We start from the raw sequence: 27,648 nt of genomic DNA, 5'->3' as shown, positions 1-27,648 counted from the left end.
CTCTCTCTCTCCACTCACACATCTGTATATCAGCGTTTAGCAATCTCACACTCTCAGCTCTCCACAGAGCGCTGTCCCTGTTTCACTTCACACAAGCTGAGCGATCTTCAATCAGTGTGTGCGAGTGTTTATACACTCAGGGAGGGGTTCATGTTTGTGTGCATGCACTCAAGGGTGAGATTGTGAGAAATTGCGTGTGTGAAACAGGTGTGTATCTCTTCGTCTTGTTTGTGACAGTAAGCTTGTGGGACGTAAAGTCAATCAGTTCAACCTTTCCCAGCTTATGCACGTCTTTATTTTTCATCATGATTGTGAGGGTACAATGAGATTTGTATTTTTGGTGCTTAACAAAATTGCTGCAATTACAGTGAACATCAAAATAGTCCCTATTTACTTTCTTAATACACATAAAACCACTCTTATTGTGAATGTTTCATCAGTGCACATTATTCAAACATGGTTAGCCTTTGTAATTTTTCCTCAAAAAGAAATGATTTAGCTTTTCCGATGAAATCATTTGACCCATGTGAATTGGATAATGTTAACCAATAGCCAAACACATATTTAGTCATCATTTTAGCAAATTCAGATTTGGTCTAGCTCCATTTGTCTTTCAGGAAAAGCAATTCATGTTGGCTTAAAAATGTAGTAAATAGTCAAATGTAAATCATAAACAAATCAAAAGAGGAAAATACATATCAAGAAATATTTTATAATATATATGTATTTTGGGCATTCAAATTGAACCTTATTCACTTAAAATATATATTTAATAGTGAGTAGAAGAGTCAAGGTAAACTAAATATTTTACAGATAATTGGCTTTATGTCAGTGACACAATTTAAAGTTATAAACTAAATTCTTTATAATATCATAAATGGGTCTTTACAGGCTACGTGAAAATATACAGCTGCCATCATATTTTAGTAAGGGTCCCTGCCATTACAAGTCCAGTATACTAAGACAAATGTTACAGCAATGGCAAAATATTAATCTTGTTATATGATAATTAAATCATCATATCGCATTGCCTTGTCCTCGTTTCACATCTCATAAAGTTAATGCTTCGTGTCACTGTTCATATCCATGTCTTAAGTGCCATTCCTACTTAACTCATTTTCTGAGGTAACTTCATGATATACGAGCAGGAGAATGTAAAGTAGTGTTAAAGGCTTCCTCTGAGCCGAACCAAAGCTTTACTCTTCCTGTAATAGTGCTGACACATTTCTGTTGGTTTTGCAGGACATTTACACTCATTTTATAGCCTGCTGGAACGACGGCAAGCGGTTTACTGACAGTACAGAGCTCAGTCTCGTCACTCATTCTCACGTCTCGTTGTTGTGAACAGGCCCTGTTTGTGATCGTGATGGTGGTCACCAACTGTGTACACACACATGTCTAAAGCTTGGCTTAGGATGATTAGATGCCCACTCTATCCTTCTGAACCACACACACACGCACAAGGTCTGACAGATGGCCTTCCTTGAGAGAAAGACAGTGATCCTTTATCACCTTGTCCTGTGTAGTATCAACAGTGTCGTTTGAAGAAATGAAACAGGCTCCCTGATTGCACCAAAAGGGCAGTTTGCTGACAGAATTGCAAGGATAGTGACCCCCAGAGTGATGCCGAAACAGCTTGTTTCTGATTCAAATCACATTTTAGCATTCAAACAGCCCCTTTTCATCCTTCTCTGGTTACTCATCTGTTATTCCTTCATCTTTCTCTCTGTGTCACTCTCAGTAAATGTTATAAATTCAGTGTGCTTCACATTAATGTGGGCTAACTGAATGGTAGATGTTGCCGAAATTTCAAGATTAAGGGGTAGGAGTGACCAGAAATGGAGAAAAAGTAATAAGGAAAAATATAAGAAATTGAATAGATAGATAGATAGATAGATAGATAGATAGATAGATAGATAGATAGATAGATAGATAGATAGATAGATAGATAGATAGATAAACCAAGATTTTTTTTAGCAACAATTCAAGGTGTCAAGAGAATAAATATTTGTCAAGATATCTACTGTATAATTTTTTTCATCTTCTTGACAAATAGTTTTTTTCTTGCCACTTTAAATTATTGCTACAAAATCTTGATTTATCTTTTTTATCTTGACTTTATCCTGATTTTTCTTGGTCTGGAGGATTTTTTTTTTAATTAAGCAGCATATATTTATATTACATTTTCTCATCATGGATGAGTTAATCTATCTATCTATCTATCTATCTATCTATCTATCTATCTATCTATCTATCTATCTATCTATCTATCTATCTATCTATCTATCTATCTATCTATCTATCTATCTATCTATCTATCTATCTATCTATCTATCTATCTATCTATCTAATATGAATATAACATATCTTTGTGACCATACACCCCCCACATCTTGCACACTTTATGCTCTAGAAGTGACTCATGACTCGTGTAAAGTTGGTTTGACAGAACTGGGGTTGTTTGCATGCTGGTTTTACAGCCTATGGTCACACACAGTGATTAGCACATCATAAGCTCAGTCTCACAGGTGCACGCAGATATCTGTGACCTCTCAGTCTTAATGGAAAACCTTGCCACAGGTCTCATCGCTAACACTAGAGGCCTCTCTTTGTTGTGAGATGAGTTATGCAATGCAAGACTCCACAATGCTGTTTTTAGCATCGAGGTCAGTTACAGCAAAGGAGCTTTTGATGGTTTGATGGCCGAGTTTTTGGTGCAGTAACGTATAATCCCACACTCACGTTAGCTGAAACATAAAAATAAAGACTAAAGGTGAATATCGTGAATAGTGTTATACAAGACAGCGCTGAGAGAAGAACTGAAGTGACCCTGAAATGAGGATTGGCTTTACCGCCCACATCCTGCTTCAATGCACCCACAGAAATGCACTGAGAGCATTAATGACTGGCGGGTCAGCACCCACGACACGCGGCCGCTATTGGCGCACTCCAGAAAAAAACAGTTTTTAATTGATCTTCTGCTGACACATATAGAAGTAGCAAGAAAATGAATGGTCTTGAGACAAATTCTCAGCTTTACAGTCCTCACTTTTGGCATTCATTCATTGGGATAGTGATGGCTGACAGGAAATTATAGGGGAGGAATGAGGTTAGGCATAATGAAATATTACAGATTTTAACCAGCATACTTGCAGGAGCGCGATATGTTGCTCTCACTGTGTGTTATGTTCTACCAAAGATGTAGTGTGACCAAAATTTATGCAAACAAAAAAATGTATAGGCCTAATGCCTAAGTTTTTTTTTTTTTTTTTTAGTTTTTTTTGCCATTTAAAGAAAAAGATTGTGTGTATACTTGGAAAAAGAAGCACACTTTAGACTTTGCACTTGATGCACTATTTTTTTCTGAACACTTAATAGCATTTAAATGTATTATAGTTTACTATTACATATAGCTGCACTTTTTGTCCCACTTAAGTAGGACTGAAGAACATTTTTTATGTGCAATTTCACAATTACTTCTATTATCTTTGAAATTTGGCTAAAGTGTTGTGCTGAATGTGCTGGCAAGCATTAACAGTAAACTAAACTTTAATGTAATTTCTTTTGAAACAAATATATTTGTAATTACACATGTGTAATAAGGAAGTTGCGATTTAGAGCATTTAAAATATATTCATTCAAATGTATAATATCAAACCAAAATTATAATCAAGTACTGTAGATGTGCTTTAAAATGTTAGACAACACATCAAAATAAGTGTACAAAAGAATATTAAAACTTTAATTTGACATTATTAGAAAGTGCACTTTTTAAAAGTGTATTTTTAAAGTGTGTACATACTTTTTCAGTGTGTTAAGAACAACACTGTGTCTTTTCAAGTACACTTAAGTAGCCTTTTATTTCATTGATATTATATTGCAAGTACAGTATTTTTTTTTAAATACACTTTTAAAGTGTACTTTCTATACAACTAATATGTTCATATAGTTTGAAGATACGTTCTTGCATTGACGCTGCCATAATTATTTCATTAGATATGTTGTAAGTCGCACCACTGCACGTGCTGAGACTATGATCGATTAGGGAAAAAGAGTGGAAACGATGTTCAGAATATTTGCCTAAACATTAATTATTTAATCACAAACTACCTTTGTTTCCTCCCTATACAAGAACGCAACGTCAAGCCTCAACAGAAACCCTGTCAGAACAACACGTCTGACTCGCTTTCATCTAACATTGTCTACAACTCTTCACTGAAGACATTTGTTGGTACATTTGCTCAGGGTGAGGAGACAAACATTATGTTCAACAAAAGCCCTCAGTAACTCCATCATCGCATCATTCCTCCCTTTTCTCCTTGACCCAGGGTCAGAGAAGGTACTGAGAATGAGAATGATAAGGCCAATGCCAAAAGCCATTGATTCTTTTTTAATTAAAATCTGGTGTCTCCAAGGCCCTAGAGTCATTTTTGAGGAACCACCAGCGTATACATATGTGTGGTTACGACCAGTTGTGATGATCCTTCAGCTAAATCATTCACATTCGTAACCCCCGCCTGGCTCTTTTACACATATAAAGGCCCTTTACAATCTCACAATCTTGTGTTGTTGGATTTCAAGTAGGAGGTGGGGAATGTGCCTGATCAGCTGCCGTAGGTGTGAACGGTTTATGGCGTTTGCATTACAGCAGGCTAGCTCTGGTTTTGTGTGTCATTTTCTTACATAACGCTTGTGAAAAAGAAGTACACTTTGGCATACTTTTAAAAAGAGCATTTATATAATAGATGATCCATGGCTATAGCTGTGCATTCAACTATTTTAACGCATGACATGGAGGCAAAGAATCTCCGCAAACCAGCATTAAGATCGTTTATTTCATGGTCGTTATTTACAATTAAATGAAAATGGTTTATAGTTTAAATTTATATTAAATGCAGTTATTTTTTATTGTATTTTTTTTTACCCCAGCAGGACTATATGTAATTTTATAATTTGTACGATTGTTTTTGAAATATGATTAAAGTGTTTGCAAAATTAATAAAATATGTAAATGTACAGAATAACAGTTACAATTGTAATCAAGTACTTTAGTAACTTTAGTATGATCAACACATCAAAATAAGTGTACTTCTTTGAAACATGTCAAAAGATTATTAAAAAATAATGATTTAAAATGTACTATAAAGTAAAACTTTAAATTTGACATTATTACAAAGTGCACTTTTTAAAAGTGTTCTTCAGTTTTAAAAAAGCAATAATGAAAGTGTTCTCTTAAAGTACACTTAAGTAGCCTTTTATTTCAATAATATTATATTATCTGCAATTCATTTTTTAGAAATATATTTTCAAAAAATTGAAGTACATTAGACGTGCACATTTAATACAATTAAGCACTTATTTTTCATAAGAGAGCGCTTTAGCGCAACAATCTGCAGCCTATTCATATTAGCTAGTTTCTGAAGCACATCTACTTCATTAAATGTTTAGCAAGACAAGTGTGTGATGAAGCCCCCCGGGCTCTTTTTCCATTTGGGTACAATCACAGGTCCACAATCAAAATGTCTCATCCCCCACAATGCACCAAATTGCAGCTATATTAAGCCACATTCATTGGTTTTCTCCACATGTGAAGTCAGATGAATGAGAATAGAGAATATGGCTGTCCTGGGGGACGAGGATCGGGGCCCGGCCCCTGCAGTGAGTTCTCAAAGGACACCGGGGAGGTTATCTAAAAACCTCAATGCCCAAATCTCTCTGCACAGAGCGATCTCCCGAGAGTCTTGGGAAAAAGCAAGCGGAGGGCCTATTGTTAAAGGCCGGTCCACAGTGAGATCTGATATTTGTGTGCTGTTGCTTTTCTTTTTATCGTCATTATAGAAGTATGTCGTTATTCACGAACCCTCACAGAATGTCCTTACCGTCAGGTGAAGTCAAGTCCGATTTTTCACAATACACATTGTTTCAAAGCAGCTTTACAGAAATTCATGTTGCTAATTAGTGGTCGACGGATATTGTTTTTTTTTATATATCTGATATAAAGCCAATATTATATATATATATATATATATATATATATATATATATATATATATATATATATATACATATATATATACTTTATATTTATTTTAATCAATATTTAATAAATTGGAAATAAATTAGAAAACAAATCTTTCAATTAAACATGCTTATACTTTAGAATGGCAACTTCTTGAATCTGCAGTCCTGTTGCAGTTTTTTTTACAAATAAAGTAATTGTTTAAAAATATATGAATTTGTGAATAAAAAGGAAGTAAACACTGTAACAGGGCACTCAGTAATCTGGTAATTTCATGCGCAATGGTATAGTTTTTCAAATAAAGACAAGGTAACGCTAATTTTACATACAGCACACAGTGAAAACGATATGAATATGACACAGTGGATGTAACTGGATATAGCACAGCATATTTTAGTTACCGTAGTTTAGTTTTTCGATCGCGTGTCCTGTGAAGCTGATCTTCTGTTCGCATTCACTCACTTCGCACGGACCGACCGTCACTCGCAGTAACACGTTTATCAGGCTACAAATGCACACTTCACAAGATGTCACAGCTGGATTCCATTAAATCTGCAAGGTTTGTGAAATTAAATGTTTATTAGATATTCAGATATTTGTTTAAATGATGTAGATGCGCATTTGCTGAATGTTGGCGGTAAATGAGAAAGTATTTTAGCCTGATTGTTTCCCTTTTCTGTTACAAATAATATAAAGGAAACGCTTTACTTTTTCGCTTACCATTTACTTTCTTTGTTTACCAGTTCAAAGTATTAGATATGACTGACAGAGATCGTAAACTAATGAAGACGGAGAATGTGAGTGAGCGCTGTGTGATCAGGCTCTGCCGTTCTCTTCGTTCTCAGGCGCTGGTGTTCACCGTCAAAATAAAAGTCCCGCTTCCAACACATCGGCCAATCAGAAAAACTTAAAAACTTAAAAATATCAGCCGATATATTGGCCTTGGCGATATATCCGTCGACCACTAATGCTAATGTTTATAATATCTTAATGTCTTCATGCATTATAGTCAAATTAAGCAGATTAGAGTTGGGTGATAATATTGGCCTAGTTTAAATTCTGTGATGATACTACTGCATGAATGCAATCAAGCAGTTGAGATATGCTATAGCATATATCGCTCTACATGAGTATACTGTATGTTTGCGGATAAAGATGGACATACTTATATTTCCAACTTTATGTAAAGAGCAGCAGTTACATTTTGTGACGAAATAAAAATTCAGGCAGTTGAGATATGCTGTTCAGTATATAATGCCCTACATGAGCATGCTTTATGTATGTGGATAAAGATGGACATACATATTTCTATCATGACAGCTCATGGAAGATATGACAATGTTCTTATATTTGATCTTGGTGGAATAGATCTTCTATGCTGCTGCTGTTGATATTGTTGCTGTTGTTGTAGATTATTGCTGCTGCTTAGAGCAAGTGCAAGGACTTGCCACTGCCTATACATACACTGATATGCTGCTGTGAGCATACTGCTGCTGCACAAATAGCATAATTACCCGTAGCAGATCTATACAGGTGGAGCTGGGGGAGGTGGAGGGTTTCAGAAGAACCTCTCTGAAAATGTGCTACAAACTGCTATAGTTAATAACGCTAACCAGCTATTAAAATGTTGAGCAGCAAGCTCTCTGGCTGCAGATGCGATAGGAACCAATCAGCTTGTGCCATGTAGTAAGCACGTGACATGTAATAATGTCATCAGGTTGCGTTAAGGACCCATCACCCTGCGCCATCTAAAGTTTCATGACAGAACTTGATATATATTCACCTTTACATGAAGACCTGGGCAACATTTTGCAACAAAGTAAAATCAGGCAGTTGTGGTTTCTTATTGAGTGCATATAAGAGTCTACTATGTATGCGGATAAAGTCTGATATAATATATATCCGACTTTATATATAGAGCTGTGCGATAATAGTTTACATTTTTGCGCTTATATAATCACACAGCCGAAATTTGCTATATATTACTTTATGTGAGTATGTATACAGGTAAAGTAGGATGTATATCCAAATTTGAATTTATCGCTGAACAATAATATAGTTACATTTTTCCGACTATAACAATCAAGCAGTTGAGATTTCTATCTAGTACATACTGCTTAACGTGAGTGCACTGAATATATATATACTTAGTACTCTGTCTGATGGACTGTTTGGAATGGCTGGTCTTTTACCCACAATCCCCCATGGTCTTTTGCTTGCCAGCTGAACTCAGGCTCTCTTCCTCCTCTACTTCTCCTGCCTGGAGACTGCGTGACGGATCACGCTGGGCCAAATCCTTGGAAGTGTGGAATTTACTGCTGACTAAGGACTCGTTTGACGAGCTGAGGGGGTGGAGGAAAGAAAACGAGGGAGAAAAGGGAAGATATTGTTAAATATTCTGTAAGGACAGTTGCTTTGCTGCATAAGCGAGAGAGATCCAGGGTGACACAAACATGTGAGGATCTGAGATTTGCTGTCGACCGGCATCACATGTTCACTCAGTCAGTTATAATGGTCATGCAAATATAATATCAGCAAATAAATATAAAAATATCAGCTGCCCTGCTCACGCTGTGCTTGTTTTTCATTGTAATTGTGTTTATGGATGCATTAGCAGCACTTGCCTGTTAATGGAACATTACCTGATAATTCGTCTTGTTGTCTTTTCCCCTGAGAGGTGTGATGTGCGTTCAAAGACTTGCTGTTAGTAAAAGCCATGGCACAGGACACTGTTGTATTTATGAACTGCATTCACACATTGTGTAAAAATATAAGGATATTGGATCTACTTTATGAAACAGAACCTCCATGTTTGTCTCCAGTGCAATGGAAAAGAATTTAGCTATTTTTGAATGTAGCTCTAATACTAGAGTTGCGTTCACACCATGTTAAAATGACCGTACTTACGAGATTTCAACTTGTAAAAACCTTGTAGAACTCGTTCATTACAAGTAGAACTCGTAAATTACAATTACCGAGAGCTCCGACTTGCACCATGTGGCAGTAACTGCTGTACCACCTGGCCACTGGGTTGATAGTGTTGCCATAGAAATGCATAATTTCGAATGTGAACAACTCAGGTAGAACAAATACTAGCTTGTATGCTATATACTGCCTACTGTTTTTTAAATGTCTTTAAAACCAGTGTCCCCGCGAGTCTTTAACAATTTTGGGGATGGAAAATCAAGATTTGTGATATATAAATAAATGCGAGCACTGCCAGTTTAAAATCAAAACGCTACTCTACAGGCTTGATGTTTCAGTGCAGTTGCAATCACTGAATACCACACATTAATGCCAAGCGATTGCTCATAATCTACTGTTGATGAATTATGACAATGTTTACTTTATGGTGTTTATATTACAATATGTTGTATCTGGTTGTAAGAGTGCATATTTTATCTCCATCTTTTTGAATGAGCAGCTACAATTGTAAAGCATTGATATTTCAAAATAAGAGTCCTTGTGCATTTTGGGCTTATAAAAGTCCCGTATTCTGCATTCTTGTGGCTTCTATCAGGGATACCCCATTACATGAAAGAAAAGACTAAGAACATAATTTAACATATTCAATATATTGATTTTACTAGTATTGGTACAGTAGTCTTTTTATGCCTTTATTCAAACACATCGTATCAGCAAAATCCAATATTGATCAACCTCTAATTCATGTCCTGTTTTGCAGTTAAATGTGTGCTCCAGTTTGTTTAATTAAGTTCAAGAATCTGAGATACACGCAGAGACTGTTATTTGTGCATGTCTTAAAAAAGGTCTTAAAAGTAATAAATTAGACTTGCAGATACCCTGGTTTCAAACAGTATGCCTTTTTACAACAGTTTACAACAGATATGCTTGTCATCACATGACCTCTTTACATTGCATGTTTAATTCAGTGAATGGTGTCATTGCCTCTGAGATAAATATGGTTATGTGCAATTTTATTTATTTATTTATTTTGATCTTCTGCCAGTCTGGTCAAGCAATAGGTAAAAAAGATGATCACGGGTGATACATTGGAAACATCTTAAAATGGAAATGGAATGGGATTTTCAGTAGCCTATTGGCTTTCCAGGTTTTCCATAGCTCTGTTCCAAAACCCGGAGAGCTGGCTTACTGTCAGTGTTGCGTTGCCAAGTCCACGGTTTTCCCGCGAAGTTGTTGCCGCGGTAAATTTTTTTTGATTTCCACCCCCGTAAGTACAATTTCGGTGCTCAGTGGAGAATTAATCTGCCAAAAGGAGAGACGCATTCGGCTATTTTTGGGCTATTTTTGACTGGCCATTGGACTACTTTTTTTGCACAGACCTGGCAACCCGGCTTACGGTCTCTACTGCCAACATAGGCAGCTGTCTTTCAAGACTGAATCTTAAATGAAACAGAAAACTAATAAGTGACCATATCTGGAATGCTCTAAACCGACATACGATCATCCAAATAGTGCTACTCAAGTGAGGTGCATTGATTTATTGTTAGCATGTCGCCAATGGCACAATACTCTATACGCATGAGCTTGATGCACTGCTTTGTGAAATTGCCTTGTCTATGAAATACACAATTAATGCTACCTTAGCCTTAGCCAAAATAGGATTCGAAACATGTGCACAGTATGCATAGTGAATAATGCAAAAAAGATTATGCCATACTGTGGCAGTACTTGAGAGGCCATATGTCTCAAGTACATCATAAAAGCCCTCATACTCTTCAGTCAACTTCTTAAGACTGATAGCTAGTAAAGCGTTTAATGTCATATATGTGCTGTTGTTTGTAACACTATTCATTTCTTATTGTAAATTATTCAGTTTGAATGTTACCTAGCCCTGTGGAAACTGTGTTGGAGGAGTGTTTTGGCCAGAAGAGAAATTTGTGTTTTGGGTCTGCTCTGTATATTGTGTGTTTTCCTTTGAAGCTGTCTGTCTGTTTGCTGAATTCTGGAGGGTTTTTATCTACCTCCAGGGATTTAGATGCTCCAGCTACTTTAGCGAGCTTTAGCCCTGTGGGACTTTAATCGTCTAAATCGGATTCATTCACAAAGTCCCTTGTCCTACAGATTTCCTTTCATTTAAAGCTGAGAAACAGTCAATAAGGCAACTTGAGTGACAGTTACCTGATTTATCTGTTGTATGACTATTATAATTTAAAATAACAGAGCAGATAGTGCCCTTTACATCCACAGACACACCCCAGCTGTCACTGACCATTTTATGCCTTAACGGCCCAGTGAACTTTACTCAACCTCCCAGCACCATGCAGCCATTTGAGTTTTAGCACTGTGTCATAAAACTGCATCGACTCTGGATGGACGATGGTGCCTTTTGCTTTTTAATCCTTATGGGCCAAATCAATGTGTTTTGTTACAGCTCCTTATCGGTTCGGGGCAGAAGTCGGTTTTAAGGCTTCGGAGGCGGTTTATAGCCCTGCCTATGGTCTGAATGGACGTGAGGCGAGTGGGGGAAGGGGGGGATTCTCCATTAGAAGAGCAATAAAACTCAATAATCTTCCCATCGGAGTGCAGTATTGCCACAGGCTAAACACAGACAGGCAGCGTAATTAACTCTAAGCAGCCTTCACAACTGCATAGATCTCTTTAAATAGAGGAGCTAATGGCTATTGGGCGCTGATCTGATTTTGCCATTGGGACCTGATGGAATTGCGCTCGGGAGGTATAGGAGAATTTGAAAGTGGTGAGGAGAGGGAAAATGAAGAGAAATTGGGTGGGAGCCAATTATGATTCCTGCAGGATGCAATGCTGACAATGAATTGAGCAGATTCGAGTCACTTGCGTCAGATAGTCAATGAAACATTCATCACTGTAACTGATAGACGGAGTTTGTAAGGTGCCAATTAGTTTTTGTTTTTTTTTATTAACTTTTGATGTAATTATTTTGGTTCATCATTTTACCTCTATTCACAAAGTTCACTTTTCTTTGTGCCTGAAGGAAAGGCAATTTTGTTTGAGACGATAGATGTATTTTGGAGCAAAATGTGTGGTTTCTAGCTTTTCAAGGCTGGTTATTATCTGGTCAGAGATGGTCATTAGTTGGTTTTACAAAAGATGGGGCACAGTCTTGTTGGTTTTGTCAGCAGGGCAATTGCTAACAAGATCAATTTAATATCTCAGTTTTTTCTCCTAGACAGCATGATGGCAACTAGATGGCAAATGGAATCTTTCTCCTGACTTCAGATGTTTCGCCCGAGAACAAGACACCAGTAATCTCGCGTAAATCTACTCTAGAATTTCAATGTTAACAATTGTCCCTCAGAAAATTGTTCACATTTTCACAAAATTGGCTCCCAGAATATTCTATTGTATAAATATCTGAATATACAATAGTCATTGCCAAAATCGCATTTTTCTCAGCTTTTTGTTAAAATTGTTGCTTTATATTATTACATTTACCCATATTCAAGTGTTGATAAAAAAGAAGCTCTAAGCCAGTGGTTCCCAAACCTGTCCTGGAGGAACACCAACACTGCACGTTTTCTTTTTCTCCCTAGTCAAACACACCTGATTCAACTCATCAGCTCATTATCACATGGGTTAATGAGCTGATGAGTTGAATCAGGTGTGTTTGACTAGGGAGAAAAAGAAAACGTGCAGTGTTGGTGGTCCTCCAGGACAGGTTTGGGAACCACTGCTCTAAGCGATATTGGGTGATGTCACTTCTTGTTGACGTTCAAAGTATTGTCAAACAAGCTCGACCCTCCCTCCTCCTCATCCCCTCCCCTTCCCTTCCCTTCCGTGCTTCCTGAAACATTCATGAACCATTTAGAAAAACCAAACTGGATTTACCCACCTGTCCAGCAAAAGCAGAGCCACCTGAATGTCGGATTGGAAGCCCTTCTGCCGGCGGAGTTCTCGCCACCTTTTGAACGCTTTTCCGATGTAAATTCGGGACTTCACGCGTTCCTTCTCCTTTTCCCTCTTCTTTGTTCATCGTAACGTCGTCTCTTTGGTTGTGTGTCGGCCGTATCAAAATTCTCAAGAATATACATTTTTACCGTTAGTCGTTGTCGTTGTCTAGGACATCTCTCCTGTAGCTAACTTCCTTCTTCATGCTTCTCTCTCCTCCACTCCCCACACCCCCCTTCATGTGCACACGCACTAACCCCCCAACCCCCACCCCCAAATCATTCTTGTTGGTTATTGGCTGGAACACTGTTTGTTATGTTTCATGGTCCAGGCTGGGCCAGTTTGTTTTTCTTGCCGTTTATGGAGCCTGGGCTGTCCGCAGAGACTGCGTTTTTTTACAGTGTGTTCAGGGGACAGGCAGCTAGCGGATAGTGAGGAGATCTTTGCTGGATGTGACAAAAAAGGTTTTGGCCTAAAAAACGAGTGACATCGCTTAGAGCACCTCTAAGTAGAGGCTCAGTTCTTTCTTTTTCAGTTCTTACAATTCTTTCAAATTGTCAGTGACTACATTTGGACCGGATTCAGAATGATGATAAAAACATAGATGGAGTAGATCGAGTCAACCAACTCCCCTAAAGCTTTACAATCCTATATCTCGTTGTGGGTCGACATTTCATTCTTAGGCAGTTTTGATTCATATGCTGTTTAATGTTTGATGATTGATTACATGTGCATAAGCAATACTTCTATCACTTGTTTCTGTTTCTTTTTCGCTTTTTTAGATCTGGAGATGCATTATTATTTCAGATTATCCGTAATAGCGCCCTCTACAGCATAACAGTGAAAACATGGATTGCCGTAAAAACTCGTCAATGGCGGGGCAGCGTTGTGTAAAAAGTGATGGAAAATTTTGTCAAGTTAATGATCAGAATCATTAGGTCAACTGTAGGCTGTCTATGGTTGCCAAGTAACTGAGCACTGTTATATAAAATTCAATTGATATGCGGTCGCAAATGTGTGTAAATCAGCTGTTTTATAACTGCTTTGAATGTTCCTCATGCAATCAGATTTTACAGCTCAGGAATATCTCTTTTTTCATGATCAAAGCACAGCAAGGTGTTGTAGGGCAGTTTTCAGATGAAATCAGCATTACAAATCATTTTTTTAATTACAGAACATTTATATCTTCTGTACAATACCTGAGTTTCACATTGGGCAATGTCACCTTCACCTGTCTGTGATGTTATTTTAAAAGGGAAATATTGGGGGCAGCTCAGGTTCATTCCACTTCAAACATGTTCAGATACTTTCAGTGGTGACAATATTCCACAGTAAGTGCATAAAGGTCTTGCAAAACGGCAGAAAATACCTGCTTACCCCCAAGCTCAGTTGCACTAGTGAGTTCCTCAGTATTTTTCATACCAGGCATTTCAGGGCTGGTGTAGACTGCTATTTCAGAACGTCTCTTCATTGAGTTTTGTCGTGAATTGCATTAGTGACATAGGAAGATAAAGCCATGTAATGGTGCATAAAGCGATGCAGATACGTTCATTAACCCGAGGGTCGGTCCTGAAAAGAGAACAGCCCGTTATCTAATGATGGTATTGTTCTACTTGAAGGCTGGGGCTGTTGTTTGTTGTTTAGCATTATTCACCGGAGCGTACATCTTTTTTTTTCTCCTTTACAGGCAATTTCTTCCCATCGCAACTGCAAATAGCAGGGGCTAATTTAGAGAAACGTGAGGCGTGTTCAAGCCATGATATTGTAATTTCCTCACATGCGTTCTTACACATGTTTATATTCTGAATATTATATAGCTCTTTTACAAAAATCCTAGTGAGCTTCCTTGCTGTCTACCAACAGTACGTGGGCAGCTGCCTTCTGAGACTCTGTTCAGACAGGATTTGTTCTCGCTTTAAAACAGTTAGACAGAATGCAATGATGTTGAATAGAGGGCACTGGTAGGCATATTGACCCTTGTGAACAAGAAGTGCACTTAATTGTATTGAATGTGCACTTGTAGTGTACTTCAAATCTTAAAAGTGTATTTGGTAACACTTTATATTAACTTGAATGAAATATACATTTTATATTGAATTAAATATAACTTTCGTTATGATTTTTTTGTCCACCATCATTTTGACATTGTGATGTGCGTTCTGGGATTGGCTTCTTTGTGAAGATACGTACTAGGGGTGTTCAATTCCGGGTTTTTTGGAGTCGACTCCGATTCCCGACTCCTAATGTTGGAGTCGGCGGATTCGACTCCTCGACTCCATTTGCTTTTAATCAAAATAGGGTCAGGATTAAAAAATATAAGATAGCAGTTCTTATTACACATTTAATGTATCTTTCCCCTCCTAAAAGTTGTAAAAAGTACAACACAAAGCACTATACTTTTTATTTATACAGCATACTTTTACAGTCTAATTTAGACACATGATGGCATTATCTTGAAATGATGAATGTCAACGTTGTTCTATAGAAAATACTAGCGTTTGCTAATTTTGAACATAGAAAAAAAGAAGAGGTACGAGTAATTGAATTATCTTATCTCTTTGCACCAATCACAACTAACTGACTGGTTTGAGGCACTCACCACATCACGTCTTTACTGGGAGTCGATACTAGGAGTCGATTCCTGTCCTGGAGTCGATTCCAACACTAGAGCTATTGAGAGTCGACACCCCTTCACTAGAAGGTACCCTAGAAGTCATCATACTTATGGAGCCTACCTAGAACAGCTCTAGCACCAGATGCATGCCTAGGAGGTCTTAAAATGTGCACTAGCTCGCTAGGTTTTGAAACATACTCATGTTCTCCAGTGAGGAAGAGCCCTGAGGAACCAAGCAGTTGTTGTAGGTCCTGGCTTTGTAGTTAGCTTAGTGACAGGGCAGCTGATCTGATTAGAGTCTGTTTGCCTGACCTCTATACCTCTCTAATGTATTCCTCAGTGAAGTGTCTTAGATTGAGAGCGTGTGTTGGCATAGCTGCATAATACGGAGCAGAGCTGTGTGCCCGCCAGTGTTGGGCAAGTTACTTCGAAACTGTAATGCGTTATTTATTACTTGTTACTGTCATTTCAAAGTAATTCGTTACATTACAATATTACTGTATTTAAAATGTAAGGCATTACACTACTATTGCATTACTTTTAAGTTACTCTCACCCAAATAACTGCAAATATGGATTTGGCAATCTAAATGTAGCTTATGATGCTCAATTAGCTCATTACACATTCAGTAGAAGGTGATGTGGTATCCGACTGAGCTTGGACCCATAAGAAATTTTACCACGATGTACTATAGTACATACCATGGTATACCATAGTAGTACCATGGTATACCATAGTAGTACTATGGTAGTACCATTGTACCTTACATATAACCATGGTACTATATAGTACTTCAGATATTATCATGGTACCATGGTACATTGCATGGTACTGTAGATGTTACTATGGTACATAGTATGGTACCTCAGATTTACCATGGTACCTACCATGGTACATACCATAGTACCTCAGATATAACCATGGTACATACTTTATAGTACTTCAGATATTATCATGGTACCATGATAATATCTGAAGTACTATACTGTACAGTATGTTATGGTACATAGTATGGTACCTCAGATTTACCATGGTACATGCCCTAGTACCTCAGATATAACCATGGTACATTCTGCCGTACATATTACCATGGTACATACTACCTCAGATATAACCATGGTACCTCAAATATTACCATGGTACTTTGCATGGACGCATGGTACAGACATCTTTTTACTTTAAGCCCGGGGTAAACTTTAGGCTTAAACTTTAGCAAAAATAAAAATAACTAATGAATAATAACTAAGCCAGATATTTTTATTTTATTTTAATTATTATTGTGAGTGACTGCAGTAGTGTGGGCATAGGCCATTTGGTCTATGAACGAGTCATAGATCTCCAAAATCAGTTTTAAATGTATAATGTAATATTAATGAGATTTTTATTTAAGTAATGTTCTAATTCTAGATGTTTGTAAATGCTGCATGATTTTGACGTGGTTTAATCAATGGCCGTGCGCGTGAACTTTGAACATTCATGTCGCTTTCAAACCCATACTGTCTATTTTTCAAACACTGGAGCGGCCGCGGCGCAGAGTTGCCATGGAAACGGAGTGAAACATTTTGCGCGGACGTTTCTCCTCTGCTGATCTCGCGGTGATTTTGGCGAATTTGTATGAAGGGAAAAAAAACTACCACTTTATTCCAGGTTAACTTACAATGCTTGTAACGCGCGTTACTGACATTTGTACCGAGTAAAATATTACATTTTTTCCCCCTGTAATGCCTTACATTACCGCGTTACAGCAAAAAGCAATGCATTACAGTAATTAATTACTTTTGTAACGCGTTACTCCCAACACTGGTGCCCGCACACACACACACACAGATGTGTTGTTTGATTATTAAATTAAGAGCCTCTCCCCAGCTGCTGGACTTTTATTTGCCATGGCAACTCTTTGATTGACTGAAGATTGATTTGATGGATAGGAGCAGTCATGGCAGGTAACTAACAGAATCGGGCCTTTTGATGGGATGATTGACTGTTTTTTTTAATGCCGATGACTGATGAATTGTTTGACTGGAGATTAGATTCTGGTATGCATACCTGGAAAGTTTCTCCAGACCAGTTCTATGTTTGTTTTTTTTCCTTTGGCTTTGATCACACACTCTCCACCCTTTATATGCATTACTGTTTAAAAAATGAATACTTTATTATTTCAGCAAGGATGCATTAAATTGATCAAAAGTACTTGTTGTACTTGTAAAAAAAAATTAAAAACCAAAACATTCTAAAATTTGGTCACACTTTAGTTAAGGGTCCTCACTATTAACTAACTATTAACTATGACGTTTGCCTCAATAAATTCCCAATGACTGCTTATTATTAATAGTTAGTAAGGTAGTTGTTAAAGGGGTGGTTGATTATGATTTACCTTTTTTAACTTTAGTTAGTGTGTAATGTTGTTGTTTGAGCATAAACAACATCTGCAAAGTTGCAGTGCTCAAAGTTCAAAGCAAAGGGAGATATTTGCTTTTAAAGAAATCGCTTTTAAAGGACTACAACAAACGGCTGGTAGAGACTACACGACATTCCTCCAGGGTTAGTGACATCACAAACCCTACAATTTACATAAACCCCGTCCCCAGAACACGATTTATAGATTATCAAAACAGAATATGCTAATCAATGACTAGAAGATAGCTTCACATAAGCTACATAAATTCATCAACTAACCATTCAGAAACGTCCTGTTGCTTGTACATGTTGTCAGTTCTTCTTGAGTCTCTCCATCATTGTCTGAATCCGGTTTGAACATAAAAGGTTAAAAGTTGTTGACATTTTCAGTGCATGTCTGTGTGAGTGCAAGCTGTTGAAGCTCCGCCCTCTGTGCCGGGAGCAGCAGCTCATTTGCATTTAAAGGAACAGACACAAAACGGTGCATTTTTGCTCACCCTAAAAAAGTGACAACTTTAACAAGTTGTTTACAAATATCTGTGGGGTATTTTGAGCTAAAACTTCACATACAGAATCAGAGATTTATTTTACATCTTGTGAAAAGGGCATTATACCACCCCTTTAAGTTTAGGTATTAGGTAGTAGGAATAAGGGATGTTGAATATGGTCATGCAGAATAAGGCATTAATATTTGCTTTATAAGTACTAATAAACAGACAATATCCTAGAAATATGCGTGATAATAAGCAACTAGTTATTAGTGAGAATTGGACCCTAAACTAAAATGTTGCCTAAAATTTAAATAAATGCTGTTCTTTGAACTTTCTATTCATCAAAGAATCCTGAAAAAATGTATCATGTTTTTCACAAATAGCACAGCTGTTTTCAACATTGATAATAATAAGAAAGCATTTCTTATTGTTATCATAAGAAAGCATATTGAGCTGAAAATCAGCATATTAGGATGATTTCTGAAGGACCATGTGACGGAAGAATGGATTAATGATGCTGAAAATTCAGTTTAGCCATCACAGGAAGATATTACATTTTAAATATATATTCAAACAGAAAACAGTTATTTTAAATTGTAATAATATTGTCCTGTTTTCTTTGCTGTATTTTTGATCAAAATAAATCCAGCCTCGGTGACCATAAGAGACAGACGTTTCTCAGTTACGTTAAACTATGACAGACGGATTATATAAAATTATATTTTATGTACCCATGTATGTTGTATACACATTTATATAAATGATAGCATAGTAATTTACAAAGGTATATAATGTCATCATATCTCAAACTTGAACACACCGCACTGTGTGAATGGAATCATACTTCACGGCTACTTGTCCCTTGTTTTTTTTTATTTTGTTTTTTTTTTCTAGAAAATGAGCTTGACTGTTAAATCATACGGAATTCAAGCTACTATTGCAAACTGTTGTTTTAATATAACAACTTGAGAGTCAGTCCTGCTAATGAAAATGGTTATCAGTCCAAACACTGTCTGTGTGAACGTAGCTTTTGGCCGAGACACTCTACCTCATTACGGTAATCTCCTCAGGGCAATAGTCTACCTGTCCCCCCACACTGTGGAGAGATATCGTTTCCCCCAGGCTTTAATGACTCTTCCATTATTTTCCACTTTGGTCTCGTAATGACCCCTTATGCTGTTTGGACACAAACTGGAGTGACAGCACTGCAATTGAGAGTCACAGGAGACTTCGAATAACCGCACTCCACCTCAACTTCACAGGCCACAGATCCCCAGCACGTCCCTCCCACAGCACTGTGTCCTGTGATCAGTCTTGGAATTTTGACTGGAATTTAAAGCTCATGTGATTCACAGCACCACATTCAGAATGCCAGGTATTCAGATATTCAATTGAAATAGCATTCCAGTGGTCTGTTGATATGGACTTGATGTTCAGGCCATTGTTTTAGATGTGTTTTCACTATAGCATCTTGTGTCTAAATATGCCACATTGTTCAGTGCTATAACCCTTGTGAAAGAAGCGCACTTTAGTATACTTTTAAAAGAGAACTTATTATGCAAATAATATATTTTAAAAGAATATACTTAAGTGTGAACTGAATGCAATGTTTTCATACTTAAAGGATTAGTTCACTCCAGAATGAAAATTTCCTGATAATTTACTCACCCCCATGTCATCCAAGATGTGCATGTCTTTCTTTCTTCAGTCGAAAAGAAATGAAGGTTTTTGAGGAAAACATTCCAGGATTTGTCTCCATATAGTGGACTTCAACGGAGACCAACGGTTTGAAGGTCCAAATTGCCGTTTCAATGCAGCTTTAAAGGGCTCTACATGATCCCAGCCGAGTAATAATAGTCTTATCTAGTGAAACGATTGAATTTTTTTTTATATATATACTTTTTGACCACAAATGCTCATCCTGCACTAGCTCTGTGATGCACGTCCAGGACTTCATGCATTACGTAATCACCAACTTCAAACTTGTCTGACATTGTTGGTTTACCTTTTTTTGTAACGGGTGTTTAACGTAGTCTTTGCACGTTCGCTTTGAAAACACTGGGATTGGTACTTCCGTCTACGTCACGCGTGACCTTTCAACGTGATTATGTAGCTATTCAGACTTGCTAACTAGCTTAAAGGAATAGTTAACTGGAAGCCATGATAATTTTATTGCAAACCTGTATGACTTTTTTTATTCAGATATTTCGAAGCACCAGACAACATTGAACCCCACTGGCTTTCATTGGATGAACAAAAAACTTTCTTCAAAATATCTTCTCAGTGAGAATTCCTTGGTCAACCAGCATTTCTATGGTGGTCTCCTGCTATGCCAGCACCAAACCAGCGCTAACCAGCCTTGACTAGCATTCACTCAGTTTCCATACTAAGCATTGCGAATCCCCCTTTCATTTTTCTACAAGTGGTCTGTCTCCTCCTCCTCATACCGTCTCTGGCTTGCACGCTGATCACGCTTTCTCAGCTGGAGCTCTGAGATGTGCTATCCTCAGTTCAACAGGCTCTTGTTGTAGGTAGGAGGACACAATATGTCTCTGCATAGAGAGAAACAGTGAGAGATAAAGCACGTTTAATTTACAGCCAAACAGACGTGTGAGTCAGAGCTACGTGTTGAAGGGACGACATCCCGCAGAGCACAGATGCTGTATCTACTCATGATTTGTTCACCACACGGCCCTGAGTTTGACCTTTTCTCCACTCAACCTCAATCAATATCAATGATCTTGTTAAGTTGCATCCAAACAATCTGAAGTGCTTTTAAAAGCACAAGTTTAAGTGCTGGAAATGTTCCTTTTGATTTGTGACTCATTTTCTATGTTAGTTTTTAGCAGCCAATCTAAAGTACCGTAGGCGTGTACAGATACATTGAGTTCACCCTTGCACCCGAGTTACATTGTAGCCTCAGTTTATGTAATATTTTATGTACAATAGAAGCTGCATATTAATGTGGTAGGTATATAAGGTTGAAAATCTGTCTAACAGTGTTTATCACCTTATGTTTCAGGTTTCAGAGAGGTTGAAAGTAAAGGTTTCTCAGTGATTACTCAGCAGTCACGTCTTCTTGGCATCATAGATCTTCCAGGACGCATTCTGGTGAGTCATCAGTAGAGTTTTATATTTTAGCATTTGAAATATTATTATAAAGGCCTATACACATAGTTTTTTTTCCGATGAAACCCAGTGAAGCATCAAGCTAACCCTGGCGACATGATGTGCACTGGTCAACCGTTGTGAGGTTCAAACCTTTCAACTTTGAAACCATTGGCTCCTGATCTTTTGAAGCACCACTAAAGACTATACTATAGACAATTTTAATAATTATATGGGCAGTGTAGGGGTAAAATATTAGCAAGAAAGAAGTCTGATTTTGTGCATTTAAATACAATAAGGTGCAAAAATGGTGGGTGCATTAAAATTGTTGTAGTATTTTGCATTATTTTTAATCTCATGACAATGAGATAATTTAGGTTTTGCAAGTTTTTCCTCTCAAAATTGAGACAATCATTGCAGCACTGTCATTGTGGAAATCGCAGAAATGCAAAATGAACCAGTCTCTCTCTCTGGGAAATGGCACCTGTGACTAAAATGGATGGACGACACATGAGATTATTTCCAAAATTTGTTATGGTTTGGTGGCTTACTGCAAGGAATAGTTCCAACCCATTTCCAAAAGCATTTTTGCAAAAATGATATTACGTTGCTACTAGTTTCAAAGTGAAATGTCCAGTGAGAGGTGCTAAAAAGTGCTGCTTCAATTTTCTCCGAAACAGATAAACATGACTGTGACATTATTTTATTATGTGGATTCATGCATGTATCGCGGCAGCTCGGGAATGAAATGTCTGGTGGGTGGCGCTAAAAGGTCACATTTGAAAGCAACGTACCACCTACACCAAACTCTATCCTAAACCTAACTGATAGTGTTTCGAAAATAAATTTGCCGAAGCAGCCATGCCACTTTACCTGGTTTTGCTCAGCTTTGAGCACTTTTGTTCAACCTTGTTTCATGGGACTCATAACTGAACACTGGACCAGGTGCGCTATAGAGCAAGTTTACTATGTCAGAAAAGCCATACATGTGGAGCATACATCATGTACTATGGTAAAAGTGTTTTGAGGTGATAGTATTGTGTAATGACCTGTGCAATGACCCTCCTAGAAAATCCAGATTGCTGGTCACCAGCATAAGGTATGTTTTATGAGATGCTGGTTTGTTGATCCCCATCATTGGAAGCGGGAGAGCTGGTGGATCAGCAAACCAGCTCGGTTTTGCTTGAGAACAGCATGACTATGCTAGTCCACCAACTTGACCAGGACTATACCAGCTTTAGCCAACATAAACCAGCCTGGACCAACATGGATTTTTCAGCAGGGGAGACTTCATTAATTGATCTGCCCCTGTAATCATACTTTGTGTAAAAAGGAATACAAGTGTTCATTTCAGCTGGAAACTGCAGTGAATTGTATGTATAGTGAGCCTGGGTTGAATATTTCACATACCAGGTGGAGAAAAAACATTATTTAGCCATTTTAGATAGTAGAAATTCTTCTGATTGTTGATTTTTTTTTTAAAAGACACGCAAGTCATGGCAGATGTTTTGTCTGTTTGATTTTGCACTTTAGTTTCATCAGTGTGGATCAGATAATCATTCTTACACTTAAACCATGTTCCTTTTAAAGTTTTTGATCAGTGATTTATTTGGCAAGTGTATTTGTATGATCCTTTTTTCTCTTTCTGCAATTTTTCTGTGCAATCTGCAGGACTTTTTGCACATTAAACTCAAATACTCTTTTTGTAGTGTATGTTCACTCTTTAGAGTGCATACTTCTTTTCTTAGCAGCCCTGCCGTGATACTATCTCCAGATCTTTTCATGTCGAGGTCAAAGCATGACAGGTGAGATGTGTTGAAGCTCTGACATGGGTCATGCAGAAGGGACTTAACACCTTCAAATGAAGATTAAATAGCAATACCGTGTCAGTACAGCGAATGCTAAATAAAGCCACGTTTTATTTGCTCAGAATCAAGCTCGGCATCATCATTCCTTAAGTGGTTGTCAGGGAAAGAAATCACTGCAATGCTAAAGCCCTAAACAACTCGCATAAATGTTATGTTTTCAGCATCTAAAGGGCAGAGATGCAAACATATTTGCTTTTATATCCACAAACAAACAATCCCTTGCATTTGTAACTGGAACATTTAAGAGGGTGCATTAGCCGAGCTCATGAAATATTGATTGTTACGCATTATTTAGTTTTATCTGTGATAATGGGTGCTTTGCCATCAGGCTCTGTAGAGGATCTGTTTGGTCTCCGGTCAAGCCGGGTTCATGTTACATCCACTGTCAGGCAAAAGCAGATCTCGAAAATGTTCAGCACGGATGTATTAAGCAGCTGACCGTTCATCTAAAATGTGATGTTTTTTTCCATTAAAAAGAACACCGTGATTTTGTCCTTGAACACCACACTCTGATGTTTCGAGAGTGTGTAGGCAGGTTGCTAGAGAATTAGCGTGTGTGGAGGTTGTGCAGACCACAGCCCATGGCCTACAATTGGCTTTGAGGAGGCTGAGAAACAATAAAGGGCTCCTGAGAGGGGGCAGAGAACCCTGCTGATACATGCAGCTTACACCGCCACGCATTTATATGCTGGTCCAGGTCGGTCTGTGTGGGTTAGTGCTGGTAATGCAAGATCAACCTCTGAGCAATACAAATTTTATTTGGGAACCAGAAAGGACCAATTTTTGGACCAGGACTGTTATTTTAACCATGCTGTGGTACCATACACGTACTGTAAAACTTTTTGATGAATTCTGTCTTGCTGGTTCCCAGAGGTAAATGTTATTGCTCAGAGCTTACTCCTCCAGCTGAGGAGACTTGGAGTTATTTTTCATGCAAGTATCACCTTTATCCCAGGTTTATATCTTAGAAATAAAAATAGACAACTGAGACAATCAAATTATGTGGACCGCATAACACAGATCATTTAACTTGGACGAATTTGATGAAATGTAAATGTTTGAGTTCTCTGACTTTTAGGGCCAAATGAAATGTGTTTTATTTTTTCCGAAATTATTATTAGATTTTTTTATTTTTTTTTATTTTTTTTTTATTTCAAATGTTCTGGAATCCATTTTTTTGCCCATTTAAATTTTTCTGGATTCTGTTTTCCTGAATTTAGTCATCAAAATGCATTGAATTAATTGAAGTAAGGAAACTTGTACAACTTATACAACTAATGAAATCTGTTTGGTGTACTGAATATTTGTTATGAATAATAAAATAAAATAAAATGCATATTTAAACAATTAAATATTTTATATAATTTAAAATTAAATAGTATTAATTTAATACATTTACCCCCGGTTTCACAGACAAGGCTTAAGCTAGTCTCAGACTAAAATGCATGTTTGAGCTGTTTTGACTGAAAGCAACTTGCACTGACAAATCTTAAAATATGTCACTGCTATTGTAATTATTTCTAAGGCACGCTTATAAAAGCCACTTAAATGCCGAATTGAACTAAGTGAAATCGGGCCTTTATATAAGAGGTATTGAGTATTATTTGTCTGATAAAAATAACTGTTGGGATCTAGCCAAAAAAATTATTTGGTAATCTGTTTTGTAATGAGGAGTAAGAACATATTAATACATTAAAACATGTATAAAATGTAATATTTAAAAATTAAATATTAAGAGTTACAATATATATACAGTGAGTATCAGTGTTGGGAGTAACGCGTTACAAAAGTAATTAATTACTGTAATGCATTGCTTTTTGCTGTAACGCGGTAATGTAAGGCATTACAGGGGGAAAAAATGTAATATTTTACTCGGTACAAATGTCAGTAACGCGCGTTACAAGCATTGTAAGTTAACCTGGAATAAAGTGGTAGTTTTTTTTCCCTTCATACAAATTCGCCAAAATCACCGCGAGATCAGCAGAGGAGAAACGTCCGCGCAAAATGTTTCACTCCGTTTCCATGGCAACTCTGCGCCGCGGCCGCTCCAGTGTTTGAAAAATAGACAGTATGGGTTTGAAAGCGACATGAATGTTCAAAGTTCACGCGCACGGCCATTGATTAAACCACGTCAAAATCATGCAGCATTTACAAACATCTAGAATTAGAACATTACTTAAATAAAAATCTCATTAATATTACATTATACATTTAAAACTGATTTTGGAGATCTATGACTCGTTCATAGACCAAATGGCCTATGCCCACACTACTGCAGTCACTCACAATAATAATTAAAATAAAATAAAAATATCTGGCTTAGTTATTATTCATTAGTTATTTTTATTTTTGCTAAAGTTTAAGCCTAAAGTTTACCCCGGGCTTAAAGTAAAAAGATGTCTGTACCATGCGTCCATGCAAAGTACCATGGTAATATTTGAGGTACCATGGTTATATCTGAGGTAGTATGTACCATGGTAATATGTACGGCAGAATGTACCATGGTTATATCTGAGGTACTAGGGCATGTACCATGGTAAATCTGAGGTACCATACTATGTACCATAACATACTGTACAGTATAGTACTTCAGATATTATCATGGTACCATGATAATATCTGAAGTACTATAAAGTATGTACCATGGTTATATCTGAGGTACTATGGTATGTACCATGGTAGGTACCATGGTAAATCTGAGGTACCATACTATGTACCATAGTAACATCTACAGTACCATGCAATGTACCATGGTACCATGATAATATCTGAAGTACTATATAGTACCATGGTTATATGTAAGGTACAATGGTACTACCATAGTACTACTATGGTATACCATGGTACTACTATGGTATACCATGGTATGTACTATAGTACATCGTGGTAAAATTTCTTATGGGTCCAAGCTCAGTCGGATACCACATCACCTTCTACTGAATGTGTAATGAGCTAATTGAGCATCATAAGCTACATTTAGATTGCCAAATCCATATTTGCAGTTATTTGGGTGAGAGTAACTTAAAAGTAATGCAATAGTAGTGTAATGCCTTACATTTTAAATACAGTAATATTGTAATGTAACGAATTACTTTGAAATGACAGTAACAAGTAATAAATAACGCATTACAGTTTCGAAGTAACTTGCCCAACACTGGTGAGTATACAGTAAGTATAAGTAACCATTATTCTTTTTTTTTTTTTTTTTATTGTTTTTAGTATTATTTTCCTTTCAAAAACAACCGCCAACATAATCTGATTGCTATATTGGATATTTAACAACAATTTATTAAAAGTTCAGCAAACATGAGAATTAGTCCCCTGTGAAATTTGGCAAATTCCATTTTTATGACTGGATTTCGCAATTCTGTCCACTTTTTCCGTATTGTGATAATCATAAAGCCCTAGACTTTTGCAGACAATGTTTAGATTTCTTCTATAACTCAAAAGGAGAAATGATTATTATTATTATTATTATTACATGTGTCCGGCAAAAATAGCAACCAGCCTCACAAATGTAAGTGTCTGCACATGTGCCTGGAATTCACTGGTGGAAACACTCACCGTTGGGCTGTTTCTTTTAATAACTACATGAAGACGAAGATGGAAAATGACAATAAAATCAACAGAAGAGTGTGTAAACAATAAAAAATGAATATGCAAGCAGGTGCTGGTCGGAAGGTATCTCAAATTTGAGTATAAAGATAATGCAACTCCTGAGGAAAATGTTATTGCACAAATGGCTCAGGAGACTTGGAGTTATTTTTAATTTAAGTATCAACTTTATCTCAGGTTCCTCCTAAAATTCCTCAGAAGAAATAAAATAGAAACAACTGAGAGAGTTTTGTTTAGTAAGCAAGAACTTTGTTGAGTTCAATCTCGGACTTTTCATTGTGGACAATGTTGAAATTTTGGAACTTTAAAGGAGAAACATATGAGATTATTGGGGATTTTCCTTTTATTTTAAATTCTATCATAGAGAAACCGTCAAGATAGTTAAGAAGCTTATTGAGCACGGGTTTCTTGACGTCCAAATGTAGCCTGACCTCGGCCTGCTCTGACCTTTAACCCCCACCTGTGAGTCAGCAGACCTTCTTGCTCTCCCACAAGGTGTACTGCGAATGCAAGAAAAGCCATAAAATGGACCAAATAAATCATGTTCAGTCTCAAAACCCTCAGGGTTCAAAAGAGGATATGCTTTTTGGGGGTGTTTTATAGCCATTTCAGGAACTTTTATCCCAGTCTCCCTCTGTACACCCTGTGTTAATACCTGGTGGTGCTCTCTTTCAACGCCGAATTGGA

The 27,648-nt window shown here is 37.2% G+C and overlaps 1 protein-coding gene across 5 annotated transcripts in view; it reads left to right on the top strand.

Annotated features, from left to right (window-relative positions):
* The window catches only part of large2 (LARGE xylosyl- and glucuronyltransferase 2), a 120,566-nt gene that overhangs the window by 52,226 nt on the left and 40,692 nt on the right, over nt 1-27,648 (top strand). For all 5 annotated transcript variants that reach the window (XM_084409099.1, XM_084409098.1, XM_084409102.1 and 2 more), the window contains one exon: nt 21,393-21,481. The gene's annotated coding sequence lies outside the window, so the exon portion shown is untranslated. The remainder of the gene's footprint in view (nt 1-21,392; nt 21,482-27,648) is intronic.

The sequence above is a fragment of the Rutilus rutilus genome (assembly GCF_951802725.1).
Source record: "Rutilus rutilus genome assembly, chromosome: 5".
Lineage (NCBI taxonomy): Eukaryota > Metazoa > Chordata > Actinopteri > Cypriniformes > Leuciscidae > Rutilus > Rutilus rutilus.
Note: the sequence above shows the minus strand (reverse complement) of the source record. Positions and strands in the feature narration are given on the sequence as shown.